Here is a 14,308-nt window from a genome sequence, read left to right as displayed (position 1 = left end):
ATTTCCTCACAAAATATCATGCTGTCCCACAGAAACAATAAATAAATCATTCTACATACATTCATAATTTTCATGGGCCCTTCAGAAGGTGTGGCTTACGTGGTATCAATTGGAGTAGCTGGAATCCACCAACATGCATTTCTGCGTCTTTCTGCACACCATTCTTTTTGCTGATGATGTATCTGTAGTACTAAATCAATTAAGTCATTAGACATAGTAGGTTGATAGGCTACTAGTGAAAGAGCATTTCTAAACTCTCTTAATCTGTGTAATCTGTGTTTCAATGTAGTGGCTGAAAACGTATCAGTCCCTGCTTCTTCTGAATTGTTTTGTGTGAATTGACCAATAGCAATAATATCTTTACCATCTTGCTGTAAGGTTAGTTAACCAGAGAGCGCTGCTTGCTTAATCTGACACTGCTTTAAACTGCTCATAAATGGTAGTATAATTGTTGAAGCCGAGAACTTGCATTTAAGATTAAGGGTGTTGCCCATGTGAGTCCTTGTACGAATACGACAAAATAAAGGCAACCTTAGAGTACTGGGAGAAAGCAGGGTACTAAATGCTAGAAACACAGCTTACACCAAGCCAGGGCACCCCAAAAAAACTGCGGATCTCCTGTGAATTTAACAGGTTGGGCCATGTTATAAACCCATATGCTAAGGCCTACCGCAGCAGGCGTGGATCACATATTGCATGAGAGCTGGAAGTAATGAGAGGTGGATTACTTAAAACTACAGGAGTGAGAGATATTTGGTTCAAATGATTTAGTAAATATGCTTGTCCACTATCAGCAGTCTTTAAGTCCTCCTGATTGTCTGGTTTCTGGAATGTCAAAACAATTGGTGGCTGTCCTTGCTCAGATACACAAAACACTTAAAGTTTTTAATGTTAGGAGAATTTATTTCTTTTTAAACCTAACCTACAAATATCACCATAATTATATGGTTATTTCACTATAGTGTATCTCAATTCAACTTAAAAACTACCATTGACCGTCCACCCATTAACTAAAAAAGTGTGGAAAGGAAAAAAGGCACCTCACGGTTGCAACACCGGGGGGGGGAAGGCAGCTGACTGGTACTCGCCAGCGAACCCCACTTCTCATCATCGGTTGCCTTTTTCCAAAAGGAAAAGAAAATGTGTGTGTGATAGAGAGGAGACCTCTGCCCAATGAAACAAAACACAGGAAAGAAAGAGAACCATGATGTGATTCTACTTTCTACAAAAATGCCATAATAGTGCCAAGCTGGGGGTCGCGTAACTAGTTCTGGAATGGCCTCTGCCACCAGCTGCATCAGACTGGGTTCAGGACTCATGCCAAACAATACTGCCAGGATTTGCAGAACTTGAACGGCAGAGTCTAATGACAATCAGCCCCACACCCCAGGATGTAGTTTCGCTTGTGCATGAGTAAGCCCAGATAGCAAGACTAAACTCTGGAGCTAAGGGAGGATGGGAGTGAGAGTGAGAAGAGGTAGCACCATGGTCTTGTCTGGTATATGTCTTTCAAGTTTCAGGGAACTCCTTTAGTTTTCTTACAGGTTAACGTCAAGCATTTATCATAGATGTGAAAAACAAAAATTTACTATAGTTCACAGTCAAAAGCAATGAAATAACAGAGATTATTTTGGGTAATATGCTTCAGAATTGTGGGCAGCAATGAACCTAAGTCAACATGGAGGAAGCCGGTGTCATGATAAACTTAAAAAAAAAGGTAAGAATAAACAAGGGACAATACAAAGCAAACTAAGTTAAATCATAATCAAAAGCAGGTCAGAGTTCAGACACAAGTCAGGAAACTGAGGGAACCAACACAAGAAGCAAAACAAAAAACGTGAAGGATGGGTAATACGGTAAAGGAGCTATAGCAAAGGAGACAATACATCAGGAGAAGTTGTCAGGTAAACTATTAAGGGAAGATAACTACCTATAAAGCACCCCTGCCACTCATGACCTGGAAGTACCACCCCTCGACCCACCAGGCTAGTAGTCTTGCCCCCACCCCAGCCACCACAGTCCAGTTCAGTGCGGATTCTTTTGCTTTTTTCCCCACAGCAAGTCCCACCTCTGCACATCCTGCTTATTCTTCACAGCCTCCACTTGACCCTACAGCCCAGTAATCAGAGTGCCTCGCAACCACCTAAACCACATCCCATTCTAGTGTTACACTTCAGTGTCAGGAGGGACTCCATCATGTCCTTGTCACTAGGCCCACAGGGAAGAGTGATTGTATCAATTACAAATTCCCTCCATCTTAAATAAGGAAGTAGCTTTATCCCAGGCACCATTTTGGAACTTGCCTTTCTGGTGAGCAGCAGCTGGTTTGCCATGACTAATTCCCATGCAGCCCTGACTCAGGATAAGCTTGTGCCTCTGCCTCAGGCTAGCACAAGCTACAAAGCGTGGGAGGAGGTGTTGCTGATGGCAAAGCAGGTTGAGGTGAGTCATTGTGCAACTTGGCTTGGGATTTTTCTCTACCTCACCTTTGCTTCCACTCTGTGATTCCAGAGCACAACAAACAGGTCACTGCATGCTTCTACTTCATCCCCACCCAAAACTCCATTACTCCTCCCCTAACTACCCGGAAAGACAGTAACAAGAAGACAGTCTTTAATATTAGAACAAGATAAACATCTCCTGGGTGTACTCCAAAAACAAAACGCCTCCCACACCAGCAGTACATTATCAGGATGCTCAGTGCCAATTGCATAAGTGGCAGCACTGCATCAAGCCAGTTATTTGGGAAGAGAAGTTATGGAGGGAATTTCACTAACACTTTGCACCGGGCTTGTGACAGAAAATTGAAACAAACCCAGCACAAAGTGTTGTGCTATACATTCTAGAACAAACCCTGATTTGCGTTAGTAAGTTTAATAAAGTAAGGCAAGTGCAGCTCTGTGCTGTTTTGTGGCCCTTGCATCAAGAGGATTTCCATGGGTGAGACCTGGGTGTTCCCTTCCAAACCACCTTCGGGTTTTGACACAAGGCTTCGTCTATTAAAAAGGACAGACAGGATTTTGATCCGACAAGGCACACCTTCTTGAGATAGGCGTAAAGTGTGCCAGCACAGAGGATGAAAACTACTGTGCCATATCTCGCTAGATATGGTGCTGTTTTTCACTTTTTCTTTGACGCAACAAAGAGCCGTATCTTTGGCTCCATTACTGCCTTTGCAATCACTGCCCTCCGATGTGGCAGAATCAGTGTCAGAAGCATGGAACTTGAGGAAACACACATGTAGAAATCTTCTATAATTACTTTTGTTGAGTTCATAAAGATCACCATTGACCTCGCCACCATGAAGGCTCTACAACCATCCCCCGGGTCCGCACCATACCTTGACCTCTTAGCAATGCGATAGTGGTCCCTCTATTAAAGAAATCGGGGGCTGACCCCATGAATCCTTCTAATTATCGCCCCACTCTCTCCTCCGTTTCTTGGCTAAGATTTTAGAGGATCATGTTGCTAGGTGTATATCCAATTTCATCAAACAGTCGGAATATCTAGAGCCACGTCAAGCAGGCTTCCGGCCCACTCACTATACTGAGACAGTAATCCTCACGGTACTGGACACCTTGAGAGCAAACACGGACAAGGGTGTCCCCCAGGCCTTGGTGCTCCTGGATTTGTCGGCCGCGTTCGACACGGTCGACCATAAAATCTTGGTGGCCCTTGTCAAGCTGACTGGCATACCGGGTTCCGCCTTCAATTGTATTAAGTCCTTCCTCGAAGGTCGAACCCAAGCAGTACGACTTGTCCTCTTTACTGCCCCTAAGATCGCCACCACATACGGGGTCCCAAAGGGTTTGTCTTTATCTCCACACCTGTTTAATCTCTACCTTCTGCCCTTGATCCCCTCTTTAAGAGACAGGAAGGTAACAACTTTTAACTACGCTGATGATCTTCAGCTGGTCTTCACCTTGGACTATTCCCTAGACTCCGCCCATGAATTTCGAGCAATCATGCTCGACATCCAATGTTGGATGGACCTTAACTTCCTTAAACCTAATCCTGGCAAGACCGAACTAGTCTTGCCAGGGAAGAGCCAGATCTTCTGGGGCCCACACTACTGGCCGACTGATCTAGGACCCCCCCCACTCCTTCTCCCTCCGTGAAAAGCCTTGGGGTAGCCATAAATGCTGATCTCTCGCTTAGAGGACAAGTAGGCAGCAATGGTCTCTACTTGCTTTTTCCAACTGCGTAAAATCAGGAAGATCGCCCACCTGCTGACCCACTCCGCCCTCATACAGGTTGTGATAGCCCTGGAACTCACTCGTCTCAACTTCTCTCACTCTATATACCTCGGCCTCCCACGGTTTCTTCTTAAATGTCTCCAGATGGCACAGAGCCAGGTTGCGAGACTAATCTACAAACTACCAAGACGGCAATCTGCTAGACCCTTGCTATCTAAACTTCAATGGCTCCCTATTACCCAACGCTCAGCTTTCAAGACAGGGTGTTTAATCTTTAAGGCCCTGCACTGCAGGAGCCCCAAATTTATCAACAGTATGATTGCAAGGCATGTCCCACTCCGTAACTTATGGTCAGCCCATCTTCAGCTACTGACTACCCCCGCCTTTAAGCTCAAACGCCAGGGAGGGTGCAGGTTCTCTTATCTTACCACTAAATTCTGGAACTCCCTACCACTAGCGATCCAGTCCTTTGATAACCTGTTGGGGTTCAGAAAATTGCTTAAGACTTGGTTGTTTGAGCAGGCCTACGCATAATCCGTCTCCGTCTTGACACTGCACAAGTCAGCGGTATGAAACCTTTCGGTGAGCAAGCGCTTTAGAAATTCCTTCTAACATAACATAACAAACCTATCTGCCTGAACACTTAGAACAATGTGTCATGGGGTACCTTTAGTCCATTCAGTGAAAAGGACATCAACAAGATTCTTCAGAATATCAACCCATCTAACCACTTCAGTTCCATCAATTCCATCTTTAAAGAAATCAAGAATGTACTTATCCCCACTTGGACAAGGATTGTGAACGCACCTCAGGTGTCACCTCTACTAAAAAAACTAATGCAGATAAAGCTGACCTCAATAATTTCTGCCCTATGTCCAACATTCCCACCCTAGCCAAACTTCTAGAAAAATGTGAACAATCCCGACTTTGTGCTCATGTTGAGAATTTCCAACTCTTAGACCAACATCAATCTGGCTTCCGGAAGGGGCACGGAACTGAATCAGCTCTCACTCACGTTATGGATGACATTTTAAAAATGCTTGACCAAAATGAGTCCTGCCTCCTGATTCTCCTTGACCTTTCATCCACATTTGACACGGTTAATCACAACAACCGACTATCCATTCTGAAGAACAGGATGGGTTTCTCGGATCGGGTGTTACAATGGTTCTCGTCCTTCCTCCACCACAGATCACAAAGAGTCTAGGCAAACCACTCCCTCTCCCAGCCCTCTCCAGTACTCATGGGGGTTCCCCAAGGGTCTCCTCAACAACTGCTTTTAAACTGGAGGCTAAAAGATTCCTAATGAACAAATTCTTACCTTAATTTAGCTAGGTTCACCTGCTCAAAGTCACTGATCCTACAATCATTGTACCTTTATTTAATTTGGCTCTTCCTTACTGCATAGCGTTCCCCCCTGTGTAGACCAGTCTATACCTGTTTATTGTATTACTCTCCTTGATTCATTTGTCTTGTAATTTTGTGACTATTCCTGTTTGGTAGTCTTATCTGATGTTGATATCGCATTTATATCCTTAGTCCCATCCTGTTGTAAAGCTCTCTCAAATCCCTCTGGATCTTGTTTGCGCTATATAAAACTTTATAAATAAATAAATAAAAAATCAATCAGGCACTAGTCCATTATTATACAAAATGCAAATTGGGCAGGAATAATATGCGTGTGTTACTATATATGATAAGTAACATTCAGACAGCCTGTCTCAAACATGTAAGGGGCAGGTAACAAGATGGTCATATAACATCGTCCTTTTGGAGACTCATAATACGTGATTTTAATATGGTCAAAAAACTACTCAATTTATTAGATCACATGGTCAAGGTAAAGTTGTTTTATCAAAGGGTTGTGGGTCCAGTAACTTACTCCAGAGTTTTTGCATGAATCCCGTGTTTTTGTAATGCATGAAACTTCCTTCATGTCATCCCAATTAATAAAACATAAATCTTGCATACCTTTAGTAAAACATCAAATACTATCTTTACATACTAAAACGCATATAGTCATCTCATAAAAAGTGGAAATGAAAAACTAGCAAACAGTACCTTTACTTAACCAACAAATAACTCTATCTTTACATGCTAAAATGAATAAAGTCATCTCACAAACGTGAAAATAAAATAAAAGCAAGTAGTGAGAGAGGTGATCATTTTGGGGTCCTCCCTAACCTAGGGAGAGAATCAAGTAGATGCCTTGAACACAAAGAGCACATCATGCTGAACGATTGGGTGGTTCTTCCCATCCTCCTAGGACCTCCCCAAGCACAGTTATGGGAAAAAATACAATCAAAACCATAGGCCCTGCAAAGCATTATGGGACGAGATTCTAGAGTGCAGTGAATATTATAGTATCTAATATCAAAACCTTCCCCAAAGGGCAGGCTCTCAGGCTCAGCTGAGAGCTAATACTATAATATTTATTGCACTCTAGAATCTCTCCCCATAATGCTATGCTGGGCTTTTGGTTGGCATTGTATTTTTACCCATAACTTTGCTCGGGTGGTCTTAGGAGGATGGGACCACCACAATCGTTGAGCATGATATGCTCTTTGTGTTCAAAGCATCTGCTTGGTCCTCCCCCTAGGTTAGTCGAGACCCCAAATTCATCACCTCTGTCATTGCCTGATATTATTCAAAGCTCACTTTTGTGAATTGGTTATATACTTTTTAGCATGTAAAGGTAAAATTGTTTTATCATAGGGTTGTGGATGCAGTAGTTTACTCCACTGTTTTTGCAAGAATTCCATGTTCATGAAACTTTCCTCATCTCATCCCAAATAATAAAACAGAAATCTCACATATCTTTAGTGAAACAACAAATAACTGTTTTTACATGATCAAATGCATACACTCATCTCACTAAAGTGAAAATGTAAATATACATTAATTCATTCATTCAAAAAGGCTTTATTCGATTGATGAATAGCAATCATAAAAGCACACAATTATAAAATACATAAGCAATTTCATGTGTGAAAATTCATAATAAACATTATTATTATTATTATTTAATTTTGTAGAGCGCGTAGTCACCCGTAGGTATCCCAGCGCTAGGATCAGTACGACTGGGGGGTCAGCGGGGGCAGGGAGGGGCAGTTTTAAGGAAAGAGGTGGGTTTTCAGTTGCTTCCTGAACCTTAAATAGATAGGTTCCGTTCTCAGGTGGTGAGGTAGGGCGTTCCAAAGGCGTGCGGTATGGACCGAGAAGCGCCTCCCTCCTGTACGGGCCTTCTTGACTCTGGGAGTGACGATGAGATGTTCCTGATCAGAGCGGAGGGATCTAGGGGCTTTGTATGGTTTGATAAATTTTTCTAGACTTGGGGGCCATTGTTTTGAAGCAGTCTGTGTGCCAGGCAGAGAGCCTTGAACATCACCTGTTCTCTCACCGGAAGCCAATGGAGAAGCTTCAGAGCTGGTTTGGCCGAGGTTCTGGCAGGGGTATTGGTGAGGATCCGGGCGGCTGCATTTTGGACCCTTTGCAATTTGTTCAGGGTTGCCTCTGGGGCCCCTAAGTAGATGGAATTACTAAAGTCAAGCCTAGAAAGAATCAGGCCTTGAATCAACAGTTTTTGGGAGTTGTGGGGGAGTAGGGGCAGAATCTTTCGAATTGACCTGAGTAGTCCAAAGCACAACCCGGCTACCTTATTTGCCTGTGTTGTGAAAGATAGTTCCTTGTCGAGCCACACGCCCAGGCTTTTTACTTCCGGTTTCGGGTCTGGGAGCGAGCCTAAGCAAGGAGGCCAGATGTTATGCAGTGAAGTGGGCCCCTTCTGACCAAGGAGGAGAATGTCAGTCTTTGACCCGTTGAGTTTCAGAGACGATCTATTCATCCACCCTTGTATCTGTGTCAGACAATTGTAAAGGTCCGCAGGTTGTTGTTTAGGATGAGAAAGGGACACCACTAACTGTGTGTCGTCAGCGTAGCTGACGATGCTCACTCCGAACGGGATAACAACCTCCTCCAATGGGGACATGTAGATGTTGAATAATGTGGGGCTCAGGGAGGAGCCCTGAGGTACACCACATTGGAGGGGAGTTTCGGAGGAGCAGGTGTTATTCTCCCAGATTTGAAAGGAGCGTTGACTCAGAAAGGACGATATCCAAGACAGAGCTGTTCCTCCAACACCGACGCTCCTAAGTCGCTGAATGAGGAGCTGGTGGTTGACGGTGTCGAAGGCCGCACTAAGGTCGAGGAGGATCACTGCCACTGATCCTCCTTCGTCTAAGAGTGCTCTGGCCTCCTCCACCGCCATGAGGAGGGCGATGTCGGTGCCTTGCCCGGGGCGGAATCCCGTCTGCGAGCTTTTTAGACGGTTGTTGTTCTCCAGGAATTGTGAAAGTTTTCTGTTCACAAGTTTTTCCGCTATTTTGCTAGTTCCCGGGAGGAGGGAGATAAGTCTATAGTTTGCCAGGTCGGCCGGGTCAAGGGAAGGTTTTTTTAATAGTGCCTTGACGACTGCCGCCTTCCAACTGGGGGGAACGACACCTTGTTGCAGAGAGGCGTTGATAAGTTGAGTGAGGAAGGGAGCGATCGTGGGTGCTACCTTTTTGAGGATACGTAAAGGGGCAGGATCCCTGGGAGATCCGCTTTTAATGACTTGCAGTGTGTCTTCGACCTCTTCTGCCGTCACTTGTTCCCAGAAAGTGAGACAAGGGAGGGAGAGAGAGTTGCTGGCTTCTTCTTCCTCGCTCGGACTCGTAGATGGGATGGAGTCGAGGATTTTTGGGATTTTCTCCTTGAAGAAATTGGCTAACTTGTAGCACTTTTCCTCATCGGTTTTGGGGTCTGGGGGGTCTCTTGGTCCCGGGTCAGGGATTTTGAGGAGTTCTTTTAAAATGGTAAAAGATTCCTTACTGGAACTAGTGGAATGTTCTATTCTTTCTAGGAAGAATAGACTTTTGGTTTTACGGAGAGCAGTTTTGTAATTTTGCAATGCAATATGATAAACTTCCTTATTTTCGTTAGATTTGTCCTTCCTCCAGGAGCGTTCAGTTCTCTTGCACTCCTGACGCAGAGATTTGAGCGCCGGAGTGTACCAGGGAGCAGGAGCCACTCTTTTCGTATGTATGAGAGTGGTAGTAATGGGGAGGAGTTTATCCAGTGAGGATGTAACCCAGGAATTAAACTGTTCGTCGGCCGTGGTCGGGTCCGTGGAGAGGACAGGTGTGGAGTCTGAGAGCACGCTGGCCCATTCAACCGGTTCAAGCTTGTGCAAACGTCGACCCGTCACTCGAATTTTGGGGGGTTGGGGGGTGCTATGGCACGGTGCCAGAAAAAGGGAACAAGGAAGTGGTCTGACCACGGGAGAGGAATGGGGGGATCTGAAGTAATGTCCCTGATGTTGGTCAGAACAGGGTCCAAGATGTGACCCTTAACATGGGTGGGTTCGTTGTTTACCAGTCGGATATTGGATGACCTGAGGTCCTTAAGGAGATCCGACGCTGAGGAATCTGTGGGGTCATTGAGGTGAAGGTTGAGATCACCCACGAGGAGAAAGTTCGAAGCAGAGGAGGCTAGTTGTGACACCACATCAGTGAGAGCGATGAGGAAATTCCCTGGTGTCCCTGGCGGGCGGTAAATCAACAGTCCTGAGATGGAGTGTGCCGGAGAAATTTGAAGGGCGAAATGGCAGCTTTCGCAGTCTATGATGTTGGCATTGCTAGTCCGGCAGGCAAGGTGTTCTCTGTGGATGATTGCCAGCCCCCCTCCTCTCCCTTTAGGTCTATGCAGGGTTTGGATAAGATAGCCAGGGGGAAGGGCGTTGACAATATCCGAGTCCGTGCTAGCAGAGAGCCAGGTTTCTGTGAGGAACAAGGCGTCCAGGCCATGGTCCTGTATTAACAAAGCGATTTCATGCGCATGTTTAGGGAGGGAGCGGCAGTTAAGGAGGCCAATCTGTAGTTCCCGCTTTCCCAAGCAGTGCTCGGCTGGGTTACAGCGAGCGCAGTTGACAAAAGGTTTACCCACTGTATGGACGTAGTGGCATTCCTGATTCCTTTTCTGGTACAGGGCTCGAAGCATGTCACTTGTATAAACCACACGATCATGCAGCGAGTCGGGCAGAGTTCCTGGGCCTGGGTCCGGCTGGGCCCGGACGGGCCCAGACGTGCTTGCCTTAGGCGCGCCTTCGGCGCGCTGATGGCGCGCCCGCTGCGCCCGTCCGCTGCGCGTCCGAGCGTTGCACATAGTTTTATACGGGAAGAGGGCGTGGGGGGCGTGGCCTTGGTAAATGGGCATGGCCTGTGAGCAGGCTCGCTCGCTGATGGCGGTGCTTGCGATCTCCTACCCCGTGGCAGCGTTCCGATCGGCTGCACGGGTAATTAGTTACAGGATGAGTGCCCCAACCCGCCTAGCAGGTGAAGGAGAGGTGCGTAATTCTTAAAATCAATTCACACAAATAAATCAATCAATTCACACAAAGTTTTTAAAATTATTCCAAATTTGAGCAGAGCTCCCGGCTATGCCTCAGGAGTACAGATTCCTAGGAGGTCTGGGCGTCGGCGCTTTATATAGTCAGGGGGGGCGTGGCCTTGGTAAGTGGGCGTGGCCTGTGAGCAGGCTCGCTCGCTGATGGCGGTGCTTGCGATTTCCTACCCCGTGGCAGCGTTACATAGATTCATATTAAAAGTTATAGTGTTACATTATTAAAAGAAAGAAGGCCATCATTACTGTGCAAAAAGCATTCAAGTAAACATAAATTTCCTAAAATACAGGACTTTTTTCAAGAAAGCTATGATTCTTAGAACACTAGTTTCACTATCTAAAAGTTGTAATGACAATAAAGCGGGGCGACATTGGCGTAACCCAGACTGTTTTAGCATAGGTACCAACAACAGCCTCCTGACAGTGGAAAAAAATGTACAAAATAAAATAACATGAATCGTAGTTTGGGGGGAAATATTGTCAGAAGGACAAGGCTGGATGTCTCGCGACCAGTCATTCATAGCAGGAAAAGTAGCTAGTCTGTGAAAGATCCCCAGCCTAAAACGGCTTAGTGGAACTTACTATGAGCTCCGTAGTTTCACGTACACCAACAACCAATTTCCCTTTCCTCCCCAATAAACTTGTGGTGGATTTACGCTGCTTTGTGATATGTTTACCTTTGTCTTTGACAATTTTTGGTGACGATTCCACATCATGTACGGGTTTGCGATTACATTTAGCCTTTTGCCCTCAAGTTGTAACATTTGACCCAGTAGTGCTGTGTTCAGGAGATGTTAAGAGAGACAGTATTCATAGCTGAATCGGTCTCAACTTGTACTGGGATGCTAATTTATGATGAGGAAGTCTCGTTATTAGCTACTGCACTTGATACTGAGAATGTAGGCGTTAAAGAAATCCTACTCTGAGGAAGGGGGGGTTCAAGAGACAATCTTCGCTCTGTGAGCTGGATTTCGTGGATAAGGGCAGATTCTGCCCTCAACAGGAAGGCGTCTAGGGTCCCTGCCACAGTCCTACCTTTACTGGAATCGCCCTTGCTCATGGTTGGACAGATACAAGTTCAAAGGGTGTTACAGATGTACAAGAATAGAATATAATACAAAGCAAAGTACCTTTCTCAGTCCAACGTCTTAGGGGGGTGGCCCAGCCCTGCCTCTGACTGTCTCTGACGAGTGCGGACGGGCCCGCCCTTGGCCTGCGCGCGTCCCGCGCTGTGGGAGGCTCGGAGCGATTTTAAGCGCCTCCTGGCACTTTGAGATGACGCTGATGGTGTGCGCCAGTGAAGGATGCCGGGAGTTGGAGTCCTAGGCCGCCCGCGTCCGGACCAGCGGGACCAGTGGGATGGCCTTCACGGCAAGAATGGTGCAGGCAGCGATGTGGGTCACAGAAGCTGATACCAAGTAGGTCAGGTCCCAGGAAACAATGTGGCCAGCAGTAGTCTAAAATCAAAAATATAGCAAACAGTACCTTTTGATAAACAACAAATAACTATGTAACTATGGGCCGGATGTAGGTCGCCAATTACCGGTCGGTAACGGCCGATTTTGGCCGTTACCAACCGGTATTTGGGTTTTGCTATGTAGGGGGCTGAAAATTACAGAATCGGTGGGCCCTATTCACAGAACTAACTTAAGACAAAATCCTAAACTTACTACTTTTGGTATTCACAGAAGTTAGGATTTTGTCTTAAGTTTGTCTTAAAACAGACTTAAGAAAGACTTAAGACATACTTAAGTTAGGATTTTGTTTTAAGTCTGTCTTAAGTCTGTCTTAAGTCTGTTTTAAGACAAAATCCTAACTTCTGTGAATACCAAAAGTAGTAAGTTAAGGAGTTTGTCTTAAGTTACTTCTGTGAATCGGGCCCACAATATTTACCGATCGGTAAAATTACCGATTCGGTAAATTACCGAAACGGTAAATATACCGGGCCCGATTCACAGAATGAACTTAAGACTCAATCATAAACTTACTACTATTTTGGTATTCACAGAATGCACTTACTACTTTTGGCATTCACAGAATGAACTTACTACTTTTGGTATTCACAGAAGTTAGGATTTTGTCTTAAGTTTGTCTTAAGACAAACTTAAGACAGACTTAAGACAGACTTAAGACAGACTTAAGACAAAATCCTAACTTCTGTGAATACCAAAAGTAGTAAGATCATTCTGTGAATGCCAAAAGTAGTAAGTGCATTCTGTGAATACCAAAATAGTAGTAAGTTTAGGATTGAGTCTTAAGTTCATTCTGTGAATGGGGCCCACGGATCCTGTAATTCCAAATGTAGGTGGCACAGTTTACAGTGCCACATGCCTTTAGAAATTCGGTATTTACCATGTAATACTGTTGCATGGTAAATTACGAATTTCTGTGTGCTTGCACATCTGTGCATGTACACCTGTGCAATATGGCACACATACATGCCCTAAGGGCCAATGTGGCACACATACATGCCCTAGGGGCATGTATGTGTGCTACATTGCACACAAGGCAAAAACTGGGGTGCTACATGGTGTCAAAGTGACACCCTGTCCCCCTTGGCAATTCGGTATTTTTACTGATTCTGTAATTACAGAATCGGTATTTGCCAGTGATTCCTATGGCCTTCAAGGCCCATAGGAATCAATGGCAAATACCGATTCTGTAATTACAGAATCAGTAAATACCGAATCATACCGATTCAGTATTTGAATACCTACATCAGATTTACCGATTCATGAATACCGAATCGGTAAAATTCGGTATTTATAAATTTCTGCATTGGACGTCAAGAGATATTATGGCAGGATAAAGTGCAATGTGCAAAAAGGAAATATATATATGACTTCAGCCTTGGGTAAGGTAGGGGGAGCAGTGGCAGATATTATAACAAATGACTTTTACATTAAAAGATTAACAGCCTGATTCATGAAGCGAAATAGCGCCCGCAATGGCTGCGAAAACGCAATTGCGGGTGCAAAACACGGAATCGGCATTCAAGTACGAAATAGCGAAATCGCTAAAAAATAATAGCGAGCGGAATAGCGATTACGCTGTAATAGTCGCAGACTCCGGGAAGTCGAGCATTAGCGATACTGAAATAGCGACCAACCACGGAATCTGCGAATTGAATAGCGAAACACAATATTGTCTCAATCGGCATTCATGAAAGAAATACATTAGCGAAAAAGCGCTAAATCGCACATTTGCGCGGCGCAATTTAAGGACAACTCAAAGCAGGTGGTAACCATAAAAGCCATGATTAACCAAAATTTGAAAAACTGTTAGCCAATCACCAACAGGTCCAGGCCTGACCAATCACACATAAGGACATTCAGCAGCAGCAATAGGCGTTCCACAATGCCTGGGATGTACATGGTGGTGAGGCGGCGAAGGCTACAGCGAGCAGCACGGAGGAGACGCATGAGGCAGGCAAGGATGTACCGGCAGCGGGTCACCTTGCTGGGGCAAACCAGAGAACAGATTTATGCTAAATACAGGCTGAATGGGGAAATGATCACCTGGCTGATACAAGAACTCGACCCCATCATGCAGCACCCAACAAGGCGAAACAATTCTGTGCCCACACATGTGCAGGTATTGTGCAGCCTGCACCTCCTGGCATCCGGCAGTTTCCAGGGCATAGTAGCCGCTGCTGGGGGGATATCCCAGCCCAC

Source organism: Lissotriton helveticus, chromosome 1_1 (genome assembly GCF_964261635.1).
Source record: "Lissotriton helveticus chromosome 1_1, aLisHel1.1, whole genome shotgun sequence".
Lineage (NCBI taxonomy): Eukaryota > Metazoa > Chordata > Amphibia > Caudata > Salamandridae > Lissotriton > Lissotriton helveticus.
This window is presented reverse-complemented; position numbering follows the sequence as displayed.